The sequence below is a fragment of the Elephas maximus genome, chromosome 1 (genome assembly GCF_024166365.1).
Source record: "Elephas maximus indicus isolate mEleMax1 chromosome 1, mEleMax1 primary haplotype, whole genome shotgun sequence".
Classification (NCBI taxonomy): Eukaryota; Metazoa; Chordata; class Mammalia; order Proboscidea; family Elephantidae; genus Elephas; species Elephas maximus.
The window spans coordinates 96,028,223-96,040,308 of record NC_064819.1 but is presented as its reverse complement, the minus strand read 5'-3'; the positions used below and the strand labels follow the sequence as shown (position 1 = coordinate 96,040,308).

The window sequence follows — 12,086 nt, the reverse complement described above, 5'->3', positions numbered from 1 at the left end:
TACAGATGAACTATTCCTTCACCCCCACACTCCCAAATGGTTACCTGAGTTAATGTAAATGACTCTAGTGATGTCATTTGGGTCTGGCATCTGAGAAGTGCTTGTGACTTGGAAAGAGTGATCCTAATGGAGGGTTATGGGAAGAGACCAGATTTCAACTGGTTGGGGTTGAAAGGGCAGTCAATGTCTTACTCTTGAAGTGCTATTTCTGAAGCCCAGATGGAATTTCAACACCAAAAGCCTCTGTTGGTCTCAGGGGCATCAAGAAGAACCTCTCATTCTCTCAGCCTTTCCTCCTTTCTCTTGAGAGCTCTTCAACGTGATGATCTGTAGTCCCACCCCATGCTTGAGCACTGATGTGACGGCCACCACCCCACCTTCCATCAAGGGCGTGAATACAATCATCAGCCCTGTCTGCATTCCTAAAGGACAGAGGGGACACAACATCTGGGTGCCTATCAAAGAGAAGTTGCTTCCTAATTTGCCCAAACTTTGAACACTCTACTCAAAGGTCTTCTCTGATCTCGTTTTTGATGGATGTAACAGTTCTGATGATGACCACGAGTCATGGTGCATTCAGGACAACCCAGCTCTTCTGTCAGGTCTGTAATACAACTGCTTTTGTTACAGAGGCAGGTGCCTCTTGTAGTCTTTGCATTTGTTCTCTTTTGAGGGGTCATAGTCCCCCTTCAGTTGAAACTCTGCCATCTTGACATGTAATTTATGGTCTCTATTTCATCTTCATCCAAAAGCTTTAATGGAAGACCCACAGATTCCTTCTTCAAATATCAGCAAAGCCCATCTCCTTTAAGATTTCCTTGATTATCTTTTGTAAAGTTTAGCCTTAAATTCTTCTGGGGATCTCTCATAATAATGCCAAGTCTGGACACGTTGTTAGTTGCTGTCAAGTCAACTCTGACTCATGGTGACGTTATGCATAACAGAACAGAACACTGCCCGGTCCTGCACCGTCTTCAGATCGTTGGCATGTTTGAGTTCATTGTTGCAGCTATTGTGTAGTCCCTTCCACCGTATATTAGACAGTATTTTTGTGATCCATAAGGTTTTTATTGGCTAATTTTCAGAAGTAGATTGCCTAGCCTTTTTTCCTATCCTGAGTCCGGAAGCTCCACTGAAACATGTACACCGTGGGTGACCCTGCTGGTGTTTGAAATACCAGTAGCATAGCTTCCAGTATCATAGCAACACACAAGTCAGCACAGTATGACAACCTGATAGTGGTTTGGACATAAGCTGTATAAATTTACCCACTGCCATGTCTGGAGGCGATTCAGACACATACGCATTTGTGTTTCTGTCTTTGTCAACATGAAACCATCCTGATTCACTCTTCCTATTTTCTCCCCTCTTTTTGGGATCAATGGGTTCAAGGTTTTTCTTTGTGGAGATTCCTCTGCATCCATAGCATTGAAATCTTATCCGTTTGCAGTAGAGCTAGAAGCACCATCATTAGGTAAGCCATCATCGGCCTGATAGGTAGGAATGGAATATTTAGTGATCTTGGGGAACCAAGCCTTCTTGTCCAGAGCTCACTTGTAGAGAGTGTCAGCCAGCTGCTGTTGGAAAGAGTCATTTTCTCCCTCAGGATCTTCCTGGGCACCACCATTCTTGGTGTCTATGTATTCTTGCGTTTATAACTCCTCTTCAAACTCATTGTTCCCATCCAAGTTGTTGCTGCTCCTGTTTTCTACCTAGCCCAGGGGTAGGGTCCAAGCAAGCAAAATGGCCAGATGATGCTGGTTCGCTCCCCCAGGTTCCTGGCGCTATTGTTCAATTCAGGCCACCACCGAACAACGTATCTGAGGGAACTGCCAGGCACTATTTTAAACATTTAACACACTAAGTAATTGAATCCTCACAGCAACCCTCTGAGGTAGGTACTGTTATTAACCCCATTTTACAGAAGAGGAAATCGAGGCCCAGAGACATCAAGTATATAGTTGGCTAGTTGTCCCTGGGTGGTGCAGTTTGCACTTGGCCAAAAGATTGGCAGACCAAACCCACCCAGTGGCATGGTGGAACAAAGTCCTGATGATCTGCTCCTGTAAAGATCACAGCTGAGAAAACCCTATGGGGCAGTTCTACTCTGTAGCACGTGGGGTCGCCATGAGTTGGAATCGACTGGATGGCACAAAACAACAGCCAAACCAAAAAACAACAAGCCTGTTGCTGTTAGTTGACTCCAACTCATAGCGACCCTATAGGACAGAGTAGAACTGCCCCATAGGGTTTCCAAGGAGCAGCTGGCGATTGGAAATGCTGACCTTTTTGTTAGCAGCTGAGCTGTTAACCACTGCACCACCAGAACTCCGAAAACAACAACGGTGGATAAGAAAACTGAGATTTGTATTTGGGCAGGTCTGACTCCAGAGGCCACATCCTTAAGCTACCCCTTTTTACAGTCTCCAGGAGACTAACTGGCCTAAATCCAGACTGCCTCCCACTCGTTTTTATCATTTAATAGTGAAAATGCCCATAACTCCCTAGCCCACTCTATCACACTGTTGTCTCCAGAATACTGTCTGCACTTTCTGGCTGTGACCCAGCCCTCCACTTGCCCCCTCCCTAACCTGCCCCTCTGCCTCCTAATAAACTGCAAACTCCCTAATCTCCTCAGCTTCTCCTTGGAGCCTTCATTCCACTTCCTGCCTTAACTGAAATTTAAGTCTCCCTTGAGGGCGCCACACCCCTGCAGCCTTCAGAAAAGAGAGCTGTTTATTTTCTGATAGGTGAGAGTGCTTTCCTTTGCTCCAAATTGCTGCTTCCAGACTACTCCTCTCCCCAGCTCCCAATTTCTGGTTCAAAATCAACCTACGCTTCCAAGGCTCAGCCACTGGGTTAGACTGCCTTCTTCCTTTCTTACTGCTACCTGTCCGACCTCTCCAGCTTGCTGAGGGGGATGTTGGCACCAGCTGTCTCTCTTCCCATGGAGACTACTCATGGGCTACTTCATTGTTCACATGGAGGACCCGTTCCTCATCTGGCCTCTCAGCAACTTGGCGACTTCGTCCCCAGGACCTTCTTCACTCACTCCAGCTCAGCCACCCATTCTCATGTCATGTGCTGGACCTTGTCACCTGAAGCTGCCCCTCCTTGAGAATCACTCATTCAAGCAGCTGCTCTCAGCTACCATCTTCCAACCTTCTACCGAGCTGTTTGTTAACTCCCCTCACAACCACTTTTTGAGTCTCAGGACCTCCAGATCAATGATGCCTCTTCTTCCAACCCCTTAGCTCCTTCCTGTCTTTGCTCTGTATCCAGCTTTGATGTGATGGTCCTTTATTTCAACAACTCTCTTGTCAACATATCAAACTCCCTTGGACTCTGTATTTTTATCCTTTGCATCTATCTGGCAAAATACCAACCCTTGATGAGCCCCGTGATGTATTTTCTCCAGGATTTTACTCTGCCAGCCAACAAGTATTGGAGAAAGTCACACAACCAGGAAATGGCCACTACTCCTCATTCATGATCATCAACTCAGCCAGGCTCCCAGCATTGCTTAGCAAACTAACCACATTACAATGCCTATTTTAAACCTCATGATCCTCAAACCTAAGAGGCTCCTCTTTCTGACTTTCCCCTCACTTTCAACTGATGATGTCACCTTTTATGTCACAGGGGAAACTGAAGCCATCAGAGGGAAACTCCCTCAACTACCTGTTTCCAGACCCACACCCCTCCTGCATCTGGGCCCACCCTCTCTTCTTCCTTCATGTAAGAAGGATGAAGTGTTTCTCCAACTTAGTGTGCAGCAGAATTGCCTGGAGGGCATGTTAAAATACATTTCTGACTCAGCAGGTCTGGGGAGGTGCCCACGGATTTTCATTTCTAGCCAGTTTCCAGGTGAGACTTGAAACTGCTGCTCCGAGGACTCTACTTTGAGACCCACCGGAGTAGAGGAATGCTGTCCTTCTGCCAGGCTCTCTACCCATGTTCTGCATCATTTGGGTGGCGTGGCACAAACCATTTCACTCAAATGCTAACCGAAAGATTAGCAGTTAAGGCCCACCCAGTGGCTTCACAGAAGAGAAGCCTGAAGATGTGCTTCCATAAAGATTACAGCCAAGAAAATCCTATGGAGCTCAAGTCTACTCTGTAACACATGGAGTTGCCATGAGTAGGAATCAACTTGATCGCAATGGGTTTGCTTTTTTGGTCTCAGGGAACTTAAATAATTGATTACCCATTTTTCGTCCTGAATCTTCAACCTCTCTCAACTCTTCCCATTAACATTTAAGCATGCCCAAGCCTCTCTCTCTTAAAAACAAACACCCTGACCCTACCTGACTTCCTCCTCTGGCTACTACCTGTATCTCCCAGTCCCCTCATGGCCAGATTTGCAGAGAAGCAGTGCGTGCACCTGGTGTGAAAAATCATATATAAAAGACAGTTTAGGGGGTTAACTGGGGGGAAATTTCAGTATGTTCTGGATATCAGATGATATTAGGACCTATTGGAAACCCTGGTGGTGTAGTAGTTAAGAGCTATGGCTGCTAACCAAAAGGTTGGCAGTTTGAACCCACCAGGCTCTCCTGGAAACCCTAAGGGGCAGTTCTACTCTGTCCTATAGGGTCACTTTAAGTCAGAATCAACTCAACGGCAACAGGTTTGGTTTTTTTTTTTTTTTTTTAGGACCTATTGTTATTTTCTTAGATGTGATGACACTGTGATTATGTAGGAGAAAGTCCTTATTTTTAGGAGGTGCGTGGTGAAGTATTTAGGAGTGAAGTGTCATGATTTTCTCAAATTTCAAATGGTTCAAGAACTGCATATAAATATTTGCACGTATATATAAACAACAATTGTTAAATAGAAGTAAAGTGAATTTACAGACGATTATTGTACTATGTTTTCAATTTTTCTGTATGTTTAAAATTTTTCATGATGAAAAGTGGGAGGAAAATGACCTATTTCCTCACTTCAGGCTGGTGTCTGCCTCTACCATGTCACTCAAATGCTTTTGCAAAGATTGCCAATGACCTTCAAGTCATTAAATTCCCACTTTTTTAGTTTTCCTCTTACTTGACCTCCCACAAGTATTCAACACTGTTGACCAACTCTTTCTCGCAACACTCTTTCTTTGGCCTCCAGAACTTAGCACTCTTCTGGTTTTTCTCTTGTCCCTCTGGTTGCCTTTGCTCCTTTGTTGGCTCATCCTGCATGACCTGGCCATGTTGGAGTCGTCAAGGCCAGTTCTAAACTCCTCTTCTCACTCTACATTCTCCCTCCAGGGAATCACACCTATACCATGACTTCAGTTCTTATTAGCTGATTACTCTCAAATGTATGTTTTTCCTCTATATAGATCTGTATATCTTTGACTGCCTACCTGGCATCCCTATTTGGATGTCTCAAAGGTACGACAAACTTAGCACATTTGAAATCAAAATCATGACCTTCTCTCACAAGCATTATCATCCTCAGATCTGGACAAGAGGGGCCCTCCCTGGTCCACGGCTTTAGAGGCCCCACCTATCACACACAACCTATCTCACACAACATTTGTTAAAGGATAGCTGGGTACCTCTGTCACTTGGGATCAGGCCCTCAGTGCTGGCACAGCCCAACCTGAAACCCTGAATATTCGCTCTCGTAATTAACACTGTTCAGGCCCCAGGGAAATGCTTCTGCAATCTTTGTATCCTGGAAACTAAAGGTGACTACAACCAAATATTAGGAAAATTTGATGTTGTACCTCTGCCAATCTCTGAGGCATAGGCTGCTTTGGAGTGTAGGAAGGATTTAAGCAGTGGAAGAAGCAGGTAAGAGAAAATACAAAGTAATTAACTTTTCAAATATGACCTCTCAAGTCGAATGATAAAGTATCGTTTCTCAATAGTACTGAGTGCCCATTTTTTCTTGCTTTTCTTTGTGTTCTAAGGGTATCGATTCAAAGTCCCCAGGAGTTAGCACTGCATTTGTAACAGTTACACATCAACAATTCTTATTATTGTTAGTTCGTATGCATATGGGTCTAGACATGATCTATGTGAAGTATGATAATGAGTCTCAATATTGGTATTTAGATGGATCTTGCTAATTAAGAATAGTTCGCTTTTTATTAAACTAATGAAATTAAAAAATTTTTCAAAATAAAATTCAGCTTTATTTAGATTAGTTTTATTTATAATATGATTATTCATTCTACTTTGCATTTAGCCTTTTAAATTTAATAGATAATTTTGAATATTTTAAAAGAAAAATAACCAATAAACATATATTAAAATGATTCGAGGGTTTTTTTTTTTTAAAACACTTTATATATTGTGGTGAAAATACATTTAAATTTTGTGTATTTTGACTACAATTGTGTTTTATTTTTCAACCCCAGGTCATTGAGAATAAGTACAAATTGAGATAGAAATGGAAAATATGAGTGTGGAACTGAAAGAAGTACACTGAAAATGGAAAATAGAAAAAACTATCTTCAGAGAAGTAGCCTTCTTAAATTTTTAAAAACTGTGGAAAGAGTACAAATAGAGGCCACATATGTCCTCAATGTTTTGATCAGTAATCAAATCAATAAAGAATATGAAGTTTCGAGGATTTTATCTGACCTGTTAAATGGTAGATTTGATGAAAATGATTTTCTGGCTCATTTTCATTATTTCAGTTAAATGTACAACTTGAACAGGTCAGATAAAATTCATACGACTTTATACTTTTGTTTGTACTCTTGCCCTGGGCCCCTCAAATGTCAAGGTTCTCTCTCTCCACACTCAGGACTCTCACTGTGAGAACCGGCCACCACGTTGTACCAGCATCGACTACCAGACCTGTAGGTGAACAAGCCTTCAGATGATTTTAGCCCCCAGCCACTGAGTCACTTCCAGCACGGTCCCCAGACATCGTAGAGCAAAGACCAGTGGTCCCCACTGTGCCCTGACAAAATCCTAACCCACAGAAATTGTGAGAGTTAATAAATGGTTATTGCTGTTTTGAGGAGTCCTGGGTGGTGCAAACAATTAAACGCTTTCTAACCAAAAGGTTGGTGGTTTGAAACCACCCAGAAGCGCCTTGGAAGAAGGTTTCACACCCCTCTTCTCTCCTTATCCACAATTTTCTTGGGTACTCTTACACCCACAGCTTCAGTACCATCCAAGCCTTGACTCCTAAGTGTACTTTTCTAGCCCAGATCGCTCTCCTAGCCTCCATAGATACATATCTCATGTATCACTCCAACTAAATGTCTGCAGTCACTTCAAATTTAATGCTTCTATCAAGCAAGCACTGGATATTCCCAAATTTAAATTCATCTTTTCTCTCAAACCTGCTCCTTCTGTGTTGTCCCTGGTTTCAGCAGATGGAATCACCAGCTACCCAGCTGCCCAAGCCAGAAACATGGGCGGCATCCCAGGTTCCTCTCTTGCTCTTTTCCCCAGGATCTAATGGCCAGGTCTTGGTGATTTTACTTTCCAGCTTCTTACCATGTCTGAGTTTTCCCTCCAGTCCTGCTGCCACTGTCTGCATACCCACCTCTGGGCCTTTTCCCCAGACCTCACTGCCATGTGACCACCAGCTTCATAAAGGTGAGCCCCAGCCTCCCTAAAGTGTTCAACCATCGCCCCAAACCTCTTCTGATCAGTCATGGCATACTCTCCTGACACTGCCTCTTTCCAGCTCCTAACTCTTCGCCCTGTGACCTCAACCTGAGTCTTGTCTCTGGACCTCTGGACTCCAGGTTTGAACCCAGTTTTCCTCACCAGGCTACAAGTGTGGCTTTCAGTGCTCCATCTGCTTCAGAGAGAACCCGTATTTTGGCTCTGGCCCCTGAACCTAATGTCCAACTCTGGCCATTTGGCTGGCCGCAGGCAGCTTGTGTCACCCCTATAAGGAGGGAATGAAGCACTGCCCAGGTGCCCCCCTCCTGGACTTTTGGAGATGTCACCTTCAAAAAAAAAAACAAAAAACAAAAAAACCCACAAACCCATTCCTGTCGAATGGATTCCGATTCATAGCGACCCTCTAGGAAAAAGTAGAACTGCCCCATAGGATTTCCAAAGCTGTAATCTTTAGGGAAGCATACTGCCACATCTTTCTCCCATAGAGCAGCTACTGAGTTCGAACCACCAATCTTTCAGTTAGCAGCTGAGCGCTTAACCACTGTGCCACCAGGGCTCCTTGATGTCGCCTTACCCATCCTCAAATATTATCACCAAAAAATGTAGAACCGCAACTGCACCAAGTGCTTCCAAGGAAAGGTATACCTTGGTGCGGGAGCTCAAAAGGGAAATTTGACCCTGAGAGGAAGGCCGGGGAACCCTCCCTGTGGATATGATAATGATAAGTGAGCTGATATCTGAAGAATGAAAGGGAATGAACTAGGAGAGGGAGGGAGGAAGGAGCCTTTCAGGCAGAGGGCTTGGCTATGCAAAGGCTCTGCGAGAGGAAGCACAGCGGACATGAGTGAGCCAGAGGAAGGCGTGGGTGACAGCAGGGGCAGGAGATGAAGCTGGAGAGGTCTGCAGAGCCTTAGAGGCCAGGTTAAGAACTCAGGTCTTTAACCTAAGATGAGTGGGAAGTCATTGAATGGGTTTAAGTAGAGTGTCTGAGATAATCAGATTTGCATTTCAAAAAGACCACTCTTACACAGATATGCAGTGTGGATTGTTGTTAGCTGCCCTCAAGTTGACCCAACTCCTGTCAACCCCAACTCACAGCAATCCGGACTCATAACTACCGGGCTCATATCCACCTCATGTACAACAGAAGAAAATGCTGCCCAGTTCTGTGCCATTCCCGTGATTGGTTGGGGATCGAACTGTTGTGAGCCACAGGTTTTTCAGCTGCCTGATTTTCAGAAGTAGATCACCAGGTCTTTCCTCCTAGTCTATCTTAGTCTGGAAGTTCTGCTGGAACCTATTCAGCACCATAGGAACACACAAGCCTCCGCTGACAGACGGGTGGTGGCTGCGCGTGAAGTGCACTGGGAATCAAACTGGGGACTCTGGCATGGAAGGCAAGAATTCTACCACTGAACCACCAATGTGTGGATTAGAAAAGGCCATCCCCAGCCATTCCAGGGAGAGCAGGAGGGCAGCTATTACAGTGATCCAGGAGATCGATGATGGCTGGACCAGGGTGATGGAGGGATGGAGAGGAACGGGCGGACTTGAAATATGTTACAGCAAATAAAATTTATAGAACTCGATGCTGGATTCAATATTGAGATGCTTACACTGGACTCCCTAGATCAAATCCTTTGAAGGCAGGGCCCCGTCTTATCTTTGCTTGTAATAACCAGGTCCTGAACATCCCTGGCAAGTAACAGGCTCTATGGAGTGAAACTGATTAGCGGTCTCCCAATCGACCCCTTTCACCTCTAAGGTTCTTTACTTCCTTTTGCACTTGTCAATAATCAAACATCTATTTGACATCTCACGGAGAGAAATGTTGCCAAGTTCCAAAGGACAAACTTAGAGGGAAGTTAATACAAGTAAGGTCTAACTTAGCCCTTAACATGAACAGTAACAATAAACTTGCTGCAAATGTTGCACAAGGGAGACACTCTGGCCACCATGTGGTTGTGGTGACTCCGAAAGTTTCTCTGCTGGTGGTGGGGAGGGAGCTGTGCTCCATTATGCCTCCCAAGGAAGGGGCAGTCACTCTGACTGTGGAGGAGTCTGTCACCAGGGCTGCCCCCTGCCCTCCTAGAGTGCTGCTGGGCTTGGAGAGGGGCTGCCCCAGAGGCCTTGACTTTGCCTCCATACTCCCCTCCTCCCCATGCACTCCTCCTCCCCACTGTGTTCTTCCCCATCCTCGCCACCATGTGTGGTCTGATCATCCAGCAGGTGGGAGCTCCAAGTGATGCCATGGCCAAAGAGGCCACAGTGGTAGGGCCTGCCTGTCCCCAGTGTGGCCAGGTGGGGCTGTGCCAGATTGGAGCTGTACCAGAATCTGTGTCCACAGTGGGGGCAGAGGAAGGGCTTCTCACCGAGGTAGTGGGCCATTGCTAGTGCCTGGGGAAACAGCAGGCCATAGTCCTGGCAGGTGGACCTGCATGGGCTCAACTCAGGAACACAGTCATTGCACAGGTAGCTCATTTTCCCCAGATGCCTGAGCCAGGTTGGCAGTCTGGGTGAAGTGCTTGCCACACTTGGGGCAGAGGAAGGGGTTCTCATCCAAGCACGACTTCTCATGGCAGATGAGCCTGGGGTGGTGGCCAAAACCTCATCCACAGCTGGCTGGTGTGTACAGAGGTGTGCTGCAGCAGGCTGGAGCTCTAGGAAAGCCCTTGCCACACTGGCTGCAGAGTGTGTGCTGGAGACAGTGCTAGGCTAGGTGTGAGCTGTGGCAGAGGCTGCAGCTACCCTGGCTGCAGGAGTTGGGGGTGGTCACCCACCTGGGAATGTAGGCACAGGGCCAGGTGGGCCCCCTGGCTGAAATGCTTCCCACATTAGGGCTGCTCACCAGGCTGTGCCGGGAGAAAGGAGAGGTGGGGGCAGCGGGAGGGAGTCCATTTTCCAAGCAGGAGAAGGGCTTTGAGGGGCACCCTGGTAAAGGAGGTAGAAAAGGGTCAGTAGTGACAGCTGAGGGATGGGGGAGCTCATTTCTCTACCCTGCCCCTTTGCATTGTTAGTTATTCTACTACATGTAGAAGTCCCTGGCAGTGCAAATGGTTAAGCGCTTGCCTACTAGCCAAAAGGTTGATGGTTCCAGCCCACTCAAAGGCGACTTGGAAGATAGGCCTGGCCATCTGCTTCCAAAAGGTCACAGTCTTGAAAACCGTACGGAGCATTTTTAGTCTGCACACACAGGGTTGCCATGAGTTGGAATGGACTTCATTTCAGCTAACTACTACTACAGGTATCTTGTGCTTCAACAAAATAATAAAGTTTCCTTTTGTATACTTTGTATCTCTCATTTTGTCTAACCTAGTACTCCATATATGCTAGCCTCGCTGACAGAGACTGAACGTCTTGGGGAACTAAATACCCCAGGAAGGCCGGGGTATTCAGTAGTAGAACAGAACGGGGGCGGGAGAGGGGTACGCGGGTCACGCTTAGATTCAGAAACACCTGGCAGGGGTAGTCATTTTTCTTGGGGCTGGGTAGGAGAAAGGCAGTTTCCGTATGTCTCCCACATGGTGTCACGTAAATAAACAGCTATGTCTGCGAAGTTCACAATTATGGGGATGAGAGAGGACAAGGGGTCACTCGCAGCAGAGAGGGGCAGAAGCAGAAAGTAAGAAGAGGGCGGGGAGCGTGGGGGAGAAGGTGGCGACTGGGGAGCTGAGAGGAATCGAGGGCATGGGAGGGAAGACAGGCGGTGGGGGCGCAGGCTGTTTCGGAGTGAAGCCACAGGGGCCAGGAGGCAGAGACAGAACAGACGCTCCGCGCGGTTAGGACAGGAGAGAACGCGCAGCCCCTGCAATCCAGAGAGTCGGGTTAATTTCACACTCTTCGGCTTCCACCCTACTCCTCCCATCTGTTTCTCTTCCACAGAGCTCCAGGAGCAACGCCCATCTTCCTCTGGCCCCAACATCCCGGGAGCGACACACTCCCTGGATGGCTGCGATCAGAGAGAAGGGGAGTTAGGATCCAGAGTTCTGGGAAAGCAGATGTAGGAAGGGCCTCCTACAGGGGTCAGGTAGTGCTGTCTATTTCTTCAGGGTACGTGGTTGAGCGCCAGGTCACCAGGTCTGCCATACTTGCCGGGGCTGGAGGCTGCCCGCCTGGGTCCGCAGTATTGCGGTACCGGGAACGAGGGGAAAAAACCAGACCTCCCAAGCGTGGAGTCCGCCCCGTCTGCGGACTCGGGAGGGCCCTACCTGCGCTGCAGGCTGCCTGAGAAATCGCCAACCCAGCGAGCCCCGCAGGAATGTGGGGCGCGGGCGAGAAGAGCAGCGGAAACAGGGAGCGAGGGACAGAGGGGCTGCGGGGGACGGGGGAGGCCACTCAACCTCCAGGGTCCCGCGTGGAGCCAGCTCACTGCCCGGGGCCTGGCGCGCGTCGGTGCGCCTCTGTCCCCGCTGCCCCGGGCTTGTGGTTGTCCTTCGGGCGGAATTCGAGGCCGGGGGCAGCCAGGGTTTTACTGGACGCCCCCATCGTTCTGCTCTCAAC

General features: G+C 47.4%; 1 pseudogene; it reads right to left on the bottom strand.

The window, feature by feature from the left end:
• Nucleotides 1–227: 227 nt before the first annotated feature.
• Nucleotides 228–12,071, bottom strand: LOC126068136 (HIV Tat-specific factor 1 homolog; annotated as a pseudogene).
• Nucleotides 12,072–12,086: the final 15 nt, after the last annotated feature.